The sequence below is a fragment of the Ixodes scapularis genome, unplaced genomic scaffold (genome assembly GCF_016920785.2).
Source record: "Ixodes scapularis isolate PalLabHiFi unplaced genomic scaffold, ASM1692078v2 PGA_scaffold4__175_contigs__length_147842914, whole genome shotgun sequence".
NCBI classification, from domain to species: Eukaryota; Metazoa; Arthropoda; class Arachnida; order Ixodida; family Ixodidae; genus Ixodes; species Ixodes scapularis.
The window spans coordinates 63420595-63436204 of NW_024609879.1; positions in this window are offsets into that span (position 1 = coordinate 63420595).

The window sequence follows — 15610 nt, forward strand, 5'->3', positions numbered from 1 at the left end:
GACAAAAAAAAAAAAACAGCGAAAGTCTGGAAATCGCGATTCGGGGGAGCAAACCCAGGCAACGACAGACCGATCGGCCCTCATGTGAGGCGCCAATTAATGTGCATCACTGTATATCGTGCCCTATCGGAAAGTGCTCCGCACGCTCTTGAGGAAACCGCACAAAGAAGCACGGCCATGGAAAAAAGGTATAATGGTAGTAAGAGTTGAGCTGGCGGATGCATCGATCTTCGGCCCAGCTGCTGTTCCGGCCTTCGGCTGGATGATGTTAGGCCTCGCTCTAGTTGTCTTTCCCAGTCCCGGTGTCAGCCTTCTACATGACGCTTCCCCGCCGCTGACCTCTGTCGGTCCGGTGTCAGGGAACGCGGACTGACCAAATGCTCAGTCCACGTTTGTCTCTCAGACCTCCCTAATCTGCAGTGTCCCTAGCCTTTTCAAATCCGCCCGCTCGTGATCTTTCGAGCCTCTTCTTTCTTCCATTTCTCTCGTCATGTGCCGTTTTTCTCTTCTTCATGTACAAGCTTCGTAAACGGCATGAAAGAATTACTCAATTTCCCTCGCTATCTCGTTTTTGCTCAGCGCTAGTGTCCTAATATCTTAAAACATTTGTGAGCACAGACCTTCCAGAGTGTACCGTGAAATGCCGAAAAAGACTTTATCCCGCTTATGTTCTCGTGTAACAGTTACACGAGCAAAAAACGCAGATTGTCATTGCGGTATCCATTGCTGCTCAAGAACTGCCCGCGACATTCTTATAAGCCATTATTTGTTGCACCTATATTAGCCGGCGCTCAGCAGTCTGTCCTTGCTTTGAGCACACGAGGCTTCTTGACTCGAAACAAAACATGACGAATCCACCTTCGCTAGATGTTGTCGAAGCGAGTCCAGAGACGGAGACTCTGTGAGCTGTCGTCATTTCAGTGAATTCCAGTCCTTTCCCTGGATAAACCTTTTTCGCTAGCGGACACGTGTCTTGTGTCACCGTATTACAAGCGCGGATCCCATTGCGTTGCACTTCGGTCACTTCATTATATGTCCCTTTGACCCAATTGAACTACAGTACCAAGTACTTGTCTGCCATTTGTTACTCGGAAAGTTATACAACATATTGTAAATTAAATTTCACATAAAGTAATAGATGAAGTTCTGAATTACAAAAAAAAACAAAAAAAAAACACAAAAAAACATAACGGATTACAAGTAAGTACTTTACTTGTTACACGACGGTAATCATCCCTGGAAAAGAGGAAAAAGGGGGACAAAGGACAAACACAAACCGTCAAACACAGCCATGTCCTGGTCCTGGTATCGAACCAGGAGCCTCTCAATTTCCAGTGGAGTGCCCTACCACGTTGCAGGAGAAGCGCTAAAGTAGACTCACTCACCCTCACACTCACATTCACACTCACTGTGAGTGTGAGGGTGAGTGAGTCTACTTTAGCGCTTCTCCTGCAACATAAATATCCAACTCGCCCAAGCATCCATTCTAAGATGCCCTACCACCTATACGCTAACCAAGACCAGGCTTTGTTTTTTGTTTTGTTTTTTATCGCGCACCAGTCACTTAGCTGTCTGTGGATATTTGTATTTCTGCTTTGTACCCCTTGTTCCCCCTCTAAAGGGATTATTATAGTCTTTATTGTCCTACTCGCTTGCACCTTTGCATTATTTGGATTATAATCATAACCTTAAAATGTAGGCCGTTCACCCTTGTCGGTGTTAGACTGGTCGCCGCTGATAAAACCCGTTTGCTCTACTGACGTCTAACTCCTCGTTAGCTCAGTGGGTAAAGTGCTGCACTGGACATCGAGAGGTCCGTGGTTCGATACGTGGACCGGGCGGATATTTTCAATCGCGCACCAGTCACCTAACTCTGTGTGGACATTGGTGTTTGTCCTTTGTCCCGCTTGTTTCCCTTCTCCAGGGATTATTTTTTTCTAATCATTTTCCAGCTCGCTTGCACCTTTGCATTATCATGACGTGTAACATGACAGCGAAGTGTTAACAATGTGTTTTTTATTATAATATTTTAATCCCCAATGCGATGTTCTGTCAGGGCACATTAAGATAAAATAACTCAAAGAAACGCCAGAGTCATGTTTGAGTGGAATGTGCTGCACAGTGCGCATGAACTTTGCTGCAACCAACATGCATTGTGATGCACTCAGATATGCTAGATCGCGAATACCAACACAGGGGTCAAGAAAATCTGCCCAAGCATAGGTCTATCGTTTTATTTTTGTTTCTCATTGCAATCTAGGCGGGTCGGATTAAAATATTCAGCTGATAGCTCGTATAGGTCGTGGGTTTACAAATTAAAATATAAGAAAATTTCTACGATTTTGTTTCCTTGTACACGTATACGATACATTCTATCAAACTTGAAAGTTGAGTATATATCATGAGAAATAAGCCGCGGTTACTTCCACGATTAATTTTGTCTTTTTTTACTGTTTAATATGGCGCACTGATCATACTGCACATAAGCACGCTGGGGCTTGCCTACGGTTCTATGGCGCTCCTGCTACCATGAAACGAGACGAGGTGTTTAAAGGGGTATTCTAAATCGGAGTGAAGCCGGAAGGTTTAACCATTTGATGCCCAAAACTTGAAATACTGCATACCTAGAAATCCTGACGTGTTTCTAGAACACACAAAATAACAGAAATCTGATCACAGAAAAAGAAACTTTCTTCGGAAGTATGTTTTTGGAATGTTGATTGTGAACAACATTGGGCATTTGCAGAATCATTTTAGGTGCAGTGACCGAAAGCAGTTACGCCCTAGGAGAATGCATATGTGCACTTTGCATTTCGCACAGTAGGAACACTTGTAACTGGATTTGCAATATTTGTGCCTGTTTGTCTTGTTGAAGTTTCGAGGTTTGGGTGTGCACGCCATCATACCTCACATCCCCTGTGAGCTTTGGCTTTAGAGGACTTGCGATATGTTTTGAAGATGCAATTAAACTCTTCACTGCTAGGCGTAGATAATAGGGAGTTTTAGAATAGCGCACGCTAAACCTTTGCGCACGCAAAGAATAGCGTCGTCGGCACTGCGCATGCTCCGAACGCAAACCAGGTATTGCGCTTTGCGTGCGGAATTTTTAGCGTGCGCTATTTCTCGGAAATAGCGTGCGTACGCAAAGAGTCTTTGCGCTCCTCCAAGGAGGATTCGTGATGAGAAGTTGGCTAAAGCCAAGACGAGCAGAGGTAAAAAAATGGCGGCTTGCAGGATTATGTCGGCGACTGCTTTGGCGGCGTCGTGAGTGTGACGTCGGCGGCATCCTCGCGACTGCGATTTTCAATGCAGGACGACATTGTACTCGGTTTGGCAACGATCACCGGCAACTTGATGCTTGCGACGCGCGAACATTTCTCGGCGAAGGTACGGTGTGCGAAGGTCAGTACACGAGACCTCTCTTGCCGAGGCGACGCAAGCGGACATGACCGGTCAACCGCTCGCGTCGCATTCTCTTGTTTAAACAAATCTAAAATGCTACTCTGGACCAAAAAACTTGGTTTTTTCTATAGTTACAGCATTTCGTGTGTGAAATAAAAATTGTTACTGTATCTTGGTGGCGCCGCAAGCGCGAGATGCTTGGGCTTTTGCGTCGCGATGGAGAAACGCTATTCTAAAACTCTGTTGCGTCGCGCGCGCTAATACAAGCGCTAAATTTAGCGCTAGCGTGCGCTAAAATTGCGCACGTTATTCTAAAACTCCCTAATCTCGCCCTTGCGATAGACGGCGCTAAAATTATTGAGGTGCACATGGCGTGAGAGAAAGAAATAATTCTTTAAGTAGTTGCTCATGAGCAACAATGGGCATCAGTAGTTGCCCAGGTCCAGCTATACTATCTTTCTGTTGCCAGTGAATAGTAGGTTTATATTGCCTTAGATAGAAAAATAACCAGATGCATTTACGAGCTTCTGGCTCGGTCTGTTTAATTTTACGACACAAGCTCAGCTCAGGCAGCCAAATGCGTGCTAAGGGGCTCGTATTCCGATACGGCGACAAGTGTCGGGCATTTACATCACAAGCAGCTTCCCAATTTTATTTTCTTGAAGTCATTGTAGGGTCGCTCCATAATAATCAACACCCAATCGGTCTTTGCTTCGCTCTTCTCCCAAGGAGTGACACAACACAACGAGGAGACAGAGAATGGGTTCACTGTACTTCCCGGTTTTCCGTCTTCGGGAGCCGGCAGTTTGGGACAGCCGACCCTGATTGCCGCCCGTCGTTCAGAGCTAGAATTCGGAGTACGTGTCCGGTTCTGCGGATCGTCCTTGGCACGCCTGCGTAGCGTAGGCTATATGTTCCGGTCTATCACAGCCCGAGTCGCGCTGCGGAACCATTCCGGTATCGTGATGGCCTAGGATGGTATGTCCAGGGCTCGCCGTTCCCGTCGGTACTGGTCCGACCCTCGATGGTGCACCTCTCCGGGAATCGCCAAGGGCCAGGCCGGCTCCATCGTGCCTGGCAGTCCCCAGAAACGAGGAGCACGCAATATCCGACACCAGCTCGTGCCTTTTCGCCCGATGGTTTGTCACTTGCCCTCCGCTCTGTCATCTTGCACCCTCCTCTCCCACTACCTCTAACGCAGCTTCCAATGTTTTCGTACAACATTAAACGATTTTGTATATAATCTGCTCTAGGTTGCTAGTTCGTGCTGCTGTAAGCAAAGGATCAAATTATAAACACAAATTTATCGATTTTTAACGGTTTCTAATCTTCGAAACTACCTTTTTGCCAAATGTAATACCTGATCAGTATAACTTGCGGTATAATAAATAAATAAAAATAAACGCCGTAATCATGTTTGAGAAAAAAATGCGCTGCACAGCGTGAATCCGTGGGCAACCCCCACCAAGGCAAAATACATTGCGATGCCCTCGGATATGCCATATTCAACGGGGGAAATCTGTACAAGCATGTACCGATTGTTTTATTTATATTTTTTTCGTGGCAGTATCGTTTGGTGGATCAAATCAATTTATATGATAACCACCCGCCTTTCAGCCAATAGTCGGCCGAGCCTGTGAGGCACTCAGCCACGAACGTTCTGGGACATCAACCCCTCAAGGTATGCACTAAAACAGACATTCGACTGAACAAGAAAAGCATTGCAATGCTCCCAAGAAATATTTTATACGACAGCCATAAAATATCAACAAGCAGTAATTAAAATTTTGGGCGGGTGCAGTTTTTACTCGACGACTCTACATTTTGTTTTTCAACTGAATCCTCTGGATTACATACACACAATAAATAATTTTTTTATAAAGATCCTAATGTTCCAGATAACGTTAATTGACTGGGTATTATAAACTCATGTAGATTATATTTTTAATATTTCCTGCAAAACTTTTTTAGTCTACGGAATGTCCCAGAAAGTTGGCCAGGTGATACCACGTATTTTAATCTTTAAGCCGACAGAGCCTATCAATATATATATTGAGAGTACTTAGGCCTCAGATAACTTCCATGGTCTTTTTGATGCGCCCCATGAAGCGTAAATAAGGTATTTCCGTCATTATAATTTTACCCTTTGTCCCATTCGAATGCGCCACTTCTAAGTTGCATGTCGAGTTCCGGGGTAACTTTTTTAATGACTTCAACTTGTCGTTAAGAATATTGTTCTGAGTGTACCTAATTTCAATATTTTCTGTTAGGAACTATCAGCATCTATGCTTCGTCTGTCGTTTTCAAGTTCAAGTTTTATTCGCCTCAAAGCGGCTCGTTCGAACGTATTACTTGAGGGAGGGGGGGGGGGGGGTAGAAAAATACAAAACAAATGCAATGATACAATGGCAATCAAAGAATTAAGGTTAAAATTAACAACAAACAAAAACTAAAAACGAATTATACAGAATTTAGAACAAAGTTTACACAAACCGGGCACAACAGAACTGAGGACACAGTGTGCAATTTATAGCAAACACAAGCAGACATGGCACTGAAAATATATCATAGTACCAAAGTCGAAGATTTTTCGCGGAATATTATTTCATTCTGTTCAGTGTCTATGTCGTTTGGGAGAGAATTCCAATTTTTAATGGACAGAGCAAGAGGAGAGTATTTGTATCTATTAGTGCGACCGAATATATGTGCAACTTTTGAGGAATGATCATGACGCAAAGAAATGTATGAGGCAGGCTTACAGTGAGTGAGCACGAATGATGGCATGTTGTAATAAAACTTATGAAAAAGAGTAAGGCGAGCGATTGCCCGACGTGATTCAAGAGAAGTTAAATTAGAAAGAACCTTTAGTTGGGAGACACCTGTTTTCGTACTGTAGTTTCGATGAATGAAGCGGACGGCTTTATTCTGGACTGATTCTAGCCTATTAATTAGGTAAAGTTAATGAGGGGCCCATATGGCGCTAGCAAATTCAAGTTTCGATCTAACGAGGGTTTTATATGCAGTAAGTTTCACGTCCTGTTGAGCAAGGGTATAAATGCCTTCTCAGAAATCCCAGAGTTCTTAATGATCTGTTAACGAGGTTTTTGATATGGGCATTCCAGATTAGATCTTCGGTGGAAGTAATACCTAGGTACTTGTATGACTGAGTGGATAAAATAGGATCGTAAAAAATTGAGTACGAGGAATTAAAAGAAATGAGCTTGGTTTTAGTAACACTGATGTACATTTGCCATGTTAAGCACATTCACCCAAGATGTCGATGTCGCGTTGAAGGAGCTCCAAATCGCTAGGATGAGAAATTGGGTGGTGCAGTACACAGTCGTCAGCAAAAAACCTCACTCATGACGAGATTAGTGAAGGTAAGTCGTTTATGTAGATGAGAAACAAAAGTGGACCTAAGACGCTGCCCTGTGGAACTCCGGATTTAACTGTAACGGCGGGCGAGGACGTGTTATCTATACATACATACTGCTTACGATTGGTGAGAAATGATGAGATCTAACTGATAATTTGATTATTTCCCGAAGGAAAAATCCATCAATGTAACCGTGTTTGGCAGTCAATGTTTTCTAGTGGACCGCTGACTGTGCCTGACTGTACGTCAAGCATGTCTGATTGGCCAACAAGTTACTCTGACCGACAGTCAAACTCCAGTCAGACTCCGCTTGTCGGCTTTCTGATGGTTTCCTAGTGGCAGTCGGCCGCCGCGAAATGCCATCAGGATGTCTTGGTGGCGATTCTGATTGTACATCGACTGTCTCTGACTGTACGTCAAAACGCTTTGACGTGCAGACAGACGTACGGTCAAAGGACGTAAAGTTCGTTCGGATACCACTATTTCGTCAAATCTATGAATACGAAAAGTAATCTACGCACGAGAAAACGATTTCGGGACGTGAGCCCATAAAACCGCTGACGTTAGAGATATGGCACGCAACCGACTGACAACCTTGATCAGAAGTCCGCCGAAGCGCCAAATACGACACTTCGCTTTTCCCATAGAGGCTTCGCCGAGCTTTCATGAACGATCGCTCTCGACTCGTTTTGTTTGCCCGCTTGCTCCAACCTGTTGATCCTGCCTGGGCTCTACAATGTCTTATGTTTTAGTAGAATTTCTACTCGACAAGACCCAGCCTGTTGTGAGTTCCGACGATGTAAGGCACTTTAGCGGTGTAGTTGAAGACGACAAGGTGTACCACGTCTACTGGGCCGGAGACGCGCGAACAAAAGGATCGTTCTACGACGCGAAAGTACTCTACATGGCAGGTGAGTAGAACTGAAGTACGGCTAGTGATGTACGAGTGCTTTGCATAACATGTTGACGGCTTAACTGCATTTGCAGCCGAAGCATCTCGTATAAAACGAATAGTCAAATTGAGTTCCAAAGCGGTCGCATGGCATAGGGGTTAAGATGTCCGATTTCTACGCTAGTGGTCGCGGGTTCGATCCGCGGTGGTCCTGCTTTTTTTTTTCTTTTTTTTTTTTCTCGAACATCAGTGTTTTATCGAGGCATTTGGCGATATTTAAGAGTGCGTATAGCTTTACTCTTATATAAATGCTGCCCTTGTTGATGAAATTCCCTTGGCAGTGGCAGTCAGACGTCACCTGATGGACCATCAGATGACGTCTGATGGTCCATCACGTTCCACCAAGGCTGCTGACTGGCAGTCAGTGTCCCAAATTACGTACCTTGATGGAATTTTCAATAGGGTTATGTTTAATTGAGAAAGTTTTCGAAGTAAGCGTTGACGAGGGACAGTATCAAAGGCTTTAGCGAAATCAATGAAAATCGCGTCCGTAGTACAAGAGTCGTTAAAGTTATCGGGGAGATCAGTTACGAATTCAAATAACCAAGTATCACAAGAAAGGTGTTTGCGAAAACCGTGTTGGTGAGGGTGAAAATAGCTAAACTTGTTAAGATAGTTCATGACTTGAGAGTAGATGACATGTTCGAATATTTAACATGGAATGCTTGTCAAAGAGATGGGCCTGTAATTTGAAGGGTCGTTGCGGTTTCCATGCTTATCTACAGGGATGACCTTTGCAACTTTCCAATCGAGCGGTAATTCTGACAAATCAAGCGAAGCTTGAAAAAGGCAGCACAAAATAATTGAAATTTTGTCTTTCGTTATTTTGAGAAGATTGGAGGTGATGTTATCGTCCCCGCAAGCCGAATTTGCACGCAAACGTTCGATGACGTTTACTACTCCGTATGGTGTAAATGTTATGGCATCCATGCTCGTGCTGGCACGGCATAACGTCTGCGGTAATGGAAATGACTCGTCCGTGAACGCTGAACTAAAGAACGAGTTAAATATGGTTGATGAGTCATGAGGTGACAAAATGGTTCCACTAGTGTCATGGAGAATGGGTGAGGAGTTATGCTTGAGCTAGGCGAGACCGCTTGCCAAAACTTCCTTGCATTAGTAAGTAACATGTTAGCCAGGTCGCGATTCAAAAGTTTGAATCTACCCTTCTTTATCTCTAACTTGTAAGTTTTTGCGTTTTCGTTATATTCAGACCACAAGTCAGGAGTGTCTCTTGACTTGGCCAAAGAAAATAACCGTTTCTTCCTGTTTAAAAGTTTTGTTATGGTAGTTATTGAACCGAAAACTCTTTAAGTTCTTATTAATGAAAACGACCGAAAACACTCCTTAACAATTTCGGATTCATTTTATGTCAAATCCATCGTTAACTTGCCATCTCAAGACATGAAAACTTCTGAGGTCACAGTTAATAAATATAGATAGAATATACTTGGCTAATAAACGAAGAAGTGGAACAACCTTCACGAGTTTAGCTGGGTTTTCGTCTAAGCATTATGCAACGATAGTGAAAAGCGCGGAAAAACTATTCGATATTCAAATCGAAAATATTCGGCCAATACCTCTATTAGCTTCGAACTCAAAATCTACTATTCGCACAAAACTACGTTTTAGTAAGAAATTTCAAGCACAGGCACGTAAGATGCAGTACGAAGTGAAACTTGTTCATACCTTCTTTTTTGAGAAATAATTAGTGGGCCATGTCCAGCTTTCATGTGGAAGGAAATCTAACTTCCAGAGCAATCAAGTCCACATGGAGAACTACAGAACGTGGTAAAAATTCGAAAAAATTCGAAATTTTCGAAAAAGTTCGAAAAATGCCTTTGAAGATGGAATTGCCGCGTCCAATGAGTTTCTTGAAGCCTGTTGTCACGAGTTAATTTCAGAAGTTTCTGCCAGCTGTGCCTTCTGGAGATAATTAAACACCGTGTTAGTAAGAAATTTCAAGCAAGTGCACTCCGCTCTTTCTCTAGTGAAAACAAACGAGGAATCGAGGAAACGAGGAACAAACGAGGTGGGAACAGTCAGGGTGACGATGGTCTATCAGTCGCGGGAATTAAATATTTGAGGATAGAGCTCAACGAAGCGCAACATTACAGCCGCCGGTGCAATATTGAGGTGCAAGGACTTCCTTTCGTTCGCGGCGAAGACTTGATGGAGGTCAGGAAGGATCTTTTGATAAAGCTCGCTATTCCATCTTTTCAATCGTCAGCATACATGGGTAAATTACTTTCAAAATGTAATTTAATTACAATTACAATTACTTAGCCCCCAAAGTAGTTTAACTACAATTACAATTACTACTACGCGAAAGTAGTTCATTGCAATTACAAATTACTTTTTAAAAGTAATGCAATTACTTTACAATTACTTATTTCTGAGAGTTACCCACCTTGGGCCATATAACTGTAAACGAGTTATATGGCCGCTGTATAAATGTCACGCATTGTACTTTTCTTTTATGAAATTTGTTAAATGGATTATAGAACTTAATAGTTTGGAGTAATGAACTTCTGATTTCTTATATTCTCAAAAAATAAAAATAAATGGCGACAAAATTCACAGGTGCGAGGTGAATCTCTTTAGAGCTTGTGCAAATGGTATCCAAGTCAAACCAACAAAAATAAACTTAAAAATAATACAAGGAAACAAATATGCGACAGTACTGGTATCATAAAACTCGGTGATTCGCTGCCTCTCCCTGTCTGTGGACTTGTAACATGTCGGATGTGGGTAACCGTAGCACGCGAACTGCGGTCGCTTCCACAAAACTAGTGTCACAATAGCAGCAACTCTCTTGCCAGGGATTCTGGGTTAATTCAGTGCACGGTAACACCAAAAAAAAAAAAAAAAAAAAAAAGCTCCTGAGATATATAATAAATTTAGGATCGTCATGTCAGGCGAAGAAGCAAAGAAGCAGCAGGTCTAATTAACACGACTCACCCTGCCTTACTTCCAACTGTTGTTGCTAAACTGCGCTTCTTCGCCTCGATATTAGAGTAGCACGACCCTCTGTTAGTGGTACCAACATACGAGATAGAGGAGAAAGACGTGAAAACTCATAAAGAAAAGAGAATAATTACATGAACAAAAAAGTCCCCAAACTTGACTGAAATATGTAAGCGAATATGCTAGCGGCGAAGACGCGTAAGGAAAACTTCGAACCTCCCCGCCTCGACCGGATGATGTGATCGGAGCCAACCAGCTCGACTTCGACCCCCATACCCCCGTGTGGGAATGAGAAATAAGAAAGACCCCTAGAAACAGGAGCAACAGGAAGCGAACGAGACGAAGAGTCAGATTCAACTACGACAGGAACGAAAACGGACGCGAATGAAGCCCTCATTTATCAAATTATTTCTGAAATTCTTCATTAAATCGTTTTGCAGTCTACAAAATCCTTCATTCCGTTCTATCCCAGCCTCCCTTTTCCCTTTTTTTGAGCAGGTTGGGAGACTCTCTCTTTTATTGCTTCGGTTGTGCTCTCGTCGCCGTGGCCAGGGGGGAAAAGCGCCACCGCCGCAAAATCTTGCAAAAGTAATTGTAATTGTGCCTGAAATTTAGCAATTACTGATGCTAGAAAGTAATTAAATTACAATTACAATTCCTTTCAGCCAAAAGTAATTATTACAATTACAAATTACTAGGAAAAGTAATTAAATTACAGTAATTTAATTACTGTAATTGAATTACTACCCAAGTATGATCGTCAGACATCCCAATTATTCATCGCTTGGAAACAAAAAACAAATAAAACATGACAGTGCTCGTACGGTTCTCGTAAGCTTCAATTCCGTTTCAATAAAGGGAGTCTAGATGGCGGCGCGTGGCAGCTTGCACAAGTTGTGTCAATCTGAAAAGAGGCCATGGTTGTACTTAGACGACAACCCAAACAGGAAGTTGTATTGAATGGCTAGGTCTCAAGGCAAAGAAAGCGGCTATCGATTTGTGTGGCTAAAAGATGCAAAATGTTTGCGAGGAAAAGTGAGGGTTCACCTGCTGTGCGTATAAATGCAGTGAGAGACACTGAAAAACTAGTGTAGGAGGAGCATGAGTACGTGTGTTCCGATTTCGGATTGTAATTTATTTAATCAAATTTTGGGGCCAATAACTATCAACTCTTTAACGCTCATTCATGTGAAAATTAGAAGCTTAGGAAGCATTGGGCCGAGTTCTAAATTTCAATGTGCAGTTTAAAACCTTCTGTTTCAAACTGCACAGTTTGACTGCGTTATAAACGAGATTGCTGTAACTTCCTTGCAATGTAATCAGTTCGCGTTAGACGGTTATAAAGATTTTTAAACAGGTGACAATAACAGAGGTAGTGGTACTGCAGTTTGTATTCAAAATAAGTGGGAACCATCTAGTTATAGTGTTTCCTTTCCGCATGCAGAATCCACCGGCATAAAATTATTCCACTCTGACTTTTTTTGTTTTTGTTTTTTTGCTTGCAGTTTACAGACCGCCTTTCAAAAACGTATCTCGTTTTCTTGCGGAACTTGAGGTAGCCCTTGAGCAGTTACGGTCTGAAGGGCAACTTTGTTCGGTTGGAAGACTTCAATATCGATACGCTCAAACCCAGTAAATCTACCGTCTGTAACTACCTTACGCATCTGTCGGAGCATGAAATTGAAAATACAACTAGTCTGCCTCCAAAAGAGAAGATTTTGTCGTAAAAATTGGTAGTGTCTTGTTTGAATCATAGAAATACTAATACCACTGATATTTTGGTAAAATCTGATGTCATTGCTGAAAAAGCTTTCTGATCATTACTTTATCGGGTGTCATTTACAGCAGCGGGGTGCAGAACATAAAACTAACAAAAGCGGTTGCGTGCGGGAAACAGTCTGTTTCGCATGCCCACAGGCATCCGAAAAATGATATGTCTACTTGTGGAGCCGACATTTCACCCTTCGCACGGATCACCAAGCGCTTGTGTCACTGCTTTCCACTGGGGGAACAGGACATCGCCTGCTACGGATCACACGTTGGACCCATCGCCTGCTGAAGTACAACCTCACGGTGGGATACCAGCGAGGAACGGAGAATGGGGTAGCTGGTGCCCTGTCCCGCCTGCCCATGCTGACCAATGAGGGGGGAATGGACTTGGACGACGAGATCATCTCCGTCGTCGCTCTGGACGACGAGTGCATCACAAAACAACAGCTGCAACAGGAGACGGCGGATGACCCACTGCTCACCGCTGTCATGGGCTATGTAACCTCAGATTGGCCCCCATGGAACAGTTTATCTTCGGATGAGACCATTTTCTACGACCTGAAAGAGGCTCTCAGTCAACGACTGGCTCCTGCTTCGTGCTGACCAGTTCGTCATCCCTACAACTATGCGTCACGCGGTAATCTCACGAGCACATGAAGGACACACTGGCATTGTGAAGACGCAGGCAAGCCTTCGAGAGCTCTACTGGTGGCCCCGAGTGAATGCAGAAGTACGCGCTGCGGTTTCCGCCTGCAAGGTCTGCAGTAGTTCGGACAAGACTGCCAAGACGTCGCTGACTCCCCTTCAGCTAGTGCCCTTGCCAGAGCGACCTTGGTCTAAGGTGGGCATTGACATTGTGGGTCCGTTTGAGCGGACGGAGCCAGCTTGTCGCTTCGTCATTACGCTCGTTGACTACTCTTCGAAGTGGCCAGAAGTCCAGTTCTGCCCAAATGTCACTACGGGAAGGGTGACGGATTTTCTGCGAGCCATCTTCGCCAGAGAAGGGTACCCAGACAGTATCGTAAGTGACAATGGGCCACAGTTTGTTTCGGCCGAATTCGAGAAGTTGCTTCAAGTTCGCGGTATAAAGCACCACCTGGTTTCTGCTTACTACCTCAGTCCAACGGGCAGGTCGAACGCTTCAACCGTACACCGAAGGGCTTCCTTCAGTGTACCACCATTGAACGAAGCGCTCCGCTCCGCTCTTCACTCGTCGACTACTTGATGATATACCGCTGCACGTCCCATGCCACTACTGGGCTATCTCCTGCCCTCCTGCTGCACGGACGCAAGCCACGGACCCGGCTCAACATCCTCGGGCTGTCGTCGTCGCAGTTCCTGCAAAACCCATTCGAGGAGCTGCAACGGCTGCGTCCACGAGTACAGCAGAGGCAGGAATACACCAAAAGGTACACAGACCAGCGTCGAGCAGCGAAGACCCCGAGATTTTGTGTTGGAGACTGGGTTCGAGTGAAGCGACCAGGAAAAGTCCCCAAAGGAGAGCCGACCTTTGGACCATCACAGCGCATCATAAAGCGCGGAGGTCGTTGGACGTTCCGATTGGAAGACGGTCGAGTAGGGAACGCCTCAAAACTCGCAGCAGCCCCGAAGACCAACCAACAAAGCCAGAGGCAAAACACATCGACCCCTGCTAAGAGCAGTCGGTTCTCGAAAGTTGCTGTTTCCCCTGCTGGCGTCAGCAACAGGCGCCATAACTAGCAGCCACAACAGCCTAGGTGGAACGGACAGGAACAAACTGGATCGCTAACGCCTGTGTGCAGTCCTCTGCCTTAGACTCACCTCCAAGAAAGGGGGTTTCAACCGCTCATCCTACGCCTATGCCTCTGAGGCGCTCCAGGCGTGATCGTCGGTCACCAGAGCACTATGGGAACTATGCCACACGATGAACTGAACTGCTTTTCTTTTCGTCATTTTGTTTCAAAATTAGTAACTTAATTTAGAAAAAAAACTAGTTGAAACTTTGTATTGAACAGAACAGGGAGAATCTCGGTGATCGAAAGTAACTGCACAAAGCGGTGACTCATGTTTTCTGTTGTGCGTGTGTGTGTGTGTTTTGTGTTTCTTTATTTCTTTCTCTTTGTTCTTGGCATTTTTCGTTATTTTTTTAACCCCAAAAAATAGACGAGGGGAAGATGTTATGTGCTGATTCCTCCAGCTTACTCCTCTAATTAAAAAAAGACAAAGCAAATAAAGCGAATCAGAACATAACACACACCCTGCTCACTTTTACTACGATTATGCCGGACTAACTTTTATTACCAAGTTGTCTTGCTTGTTGAATTTTTTATTGAACCAATACTGTATGTCCACCCCTCTGAAAAGCCCCAGGACCCTGAAGGTATTTAAATAAATTAATAAATAAAATACTGATACATTTCTGCATGTTTAGTTTTGCAATATTATTACTATTAATATTTTCTCATTCCTACAATGACACCAATTCCACTAGTCGTGTTGCAGTTTTTTTATTATCAGACCAAATTAATATTAGCAGGCGAACTTTAAAACAGGTATTAATTTCTTAACTTGTTGCGAGCCACTGGTCCAGACAAAATGTACCCAGATTTCCTAACGAACAGATTCGTACCATCGTGAGGTTGCGAAGATCGACATAATATTACCGCGTATTCTTGTGACGCGTTAATAATGAGGGATACAGATATGTAAAAGCTTCTTCTCGTAACAGTTTCAAATATTATCTTTGTTCTATATTTAGCATAATCATGTTTATACCGTTCATATATAGGCAAGTTGTGACCTGTCTTGTAAGATATTATGACCTTGTGAAAGAAATTATGCATGCGTTAGAAAGTGCTCCAAACAGGGACGGAGGTCTGCACATGGATGGATTAATTGATCATGCTGTATTTTTATAAGCTAGATACAACATCGCTACTGAGGCCTAGTCCTATGGTGTAGGAAAAAGTGTGCTAGTAATAAATTAATAGTGGAAACTTTATACAAAGACTATTTTAATCCCCATTTTGTTTCCGCTCGGCCATTGTTCAATCACGTTTCGTTTTCTTTCTTCAGTCGACTCTTCACACGGAAATTTCCAAACCCCGTCAATTATGAATTCGTTGCAGCTGCGAATATTATTTGACAGTTCGCTTACCTCTTCC